Consider the following 823-nt stretch of genomic DNA (forward strand, 5'->3'; position numbering starts at 1 on the left):
GCTTTTTGATTCTTCAGAAGTTGCTTGACATATTTTTCCCTGTGACCTTGTAAGTAGGTCAATGTCATTTTCCTTCTCAAATTGGTAAGCTCTATTCCAAAAGCTACCAGCCAAATCTTATGAATCCATTCCTTTTAGTTCTTAAGAACAAATCCATTAAAATGTTGTTGACCTCTGTGACCTTGAAAGTAGGTCAAGGTCACTTTCATTCGCAAACTTTGTTGGGCTCTTTCCCAGGAAATAACCAGCCGAATATTAAGGTTCTATAACTTCCAGTTCTTCAGAAGAAGTCATTTGAAGTGTTTGACATATTTGACCCCTGTGACCTTGAAAGAAGGTCAAGGTCATTTGCTTCCTCAAACTTTGTCGGGCTCTATACCAGGAAGCCATCAATCAAATATAAAGATTCTATACCTCTCAGTTCTTCAGAAGAATTAATTTGAAGCTTTTGACACTTTTGACCCCTGTGACCTTGAAAGTAGAACAAGGAAAGTTTATTCTCAAACTTTGTTGGGCTCCATCCCAGGAACCAATCAGCCAAATATGAAGATTCGATCTATACCTTTTAGTTCTTCAGAAGAAGTCGTTTGAAGTTTTTGACATATTTGACCCCTGTGACCTTGAAAGTAGGTCAAACTAATTTTCATTCGCAAACTTTTTTGGGCTCTATCCCAGGAAGCCACCAGCCAAATATAAAGATTCTATACCCTTCAGTTCTTCAGAAGAAGTCATCTGAAGCTTTTTACACATTTGACTCCTGTGACCTTGAAAGTAGGTCAAGGTCATTTTCTTTCTCAAACTTTGTTGGGCTCCATCCCAGGAA

At 38.3% G+C, this 823-nt stretch overlaps 1 protein-coding gene across 1 annotated transcript in view; it reads right to left on the reverse strand.

Moving 5' to 3' along the window:
* The window catches only part of LOC110459326 (lipase maturation factor 2-like), an 86,581-nt gene that overhangs the window by 80,935 nt on the left and 4,823 nt on the right, over positions 1 to 823 (reverse strand). The gene's annotated exons all lie outside the window — the stretch shown is intronic.

Source organism: Mizuhopecten yessoensis, unplaced genomic scaffold (assembly GCF_002113885.1).
Source record: "Mizuhopecten yessoensis strain PY_sf001 unplaced genomic scaffold, ASM211388v2 scaffold10041, whole genome shotgun sequence".
In the NCBI taxonomy this organism is placed as follows: Eukaryota; Metazoa; Mollusca; class Bivalvia; order Pectinida; family Pectinidae; genus Mizuhopecten; species Mizuhopecten yessoensis.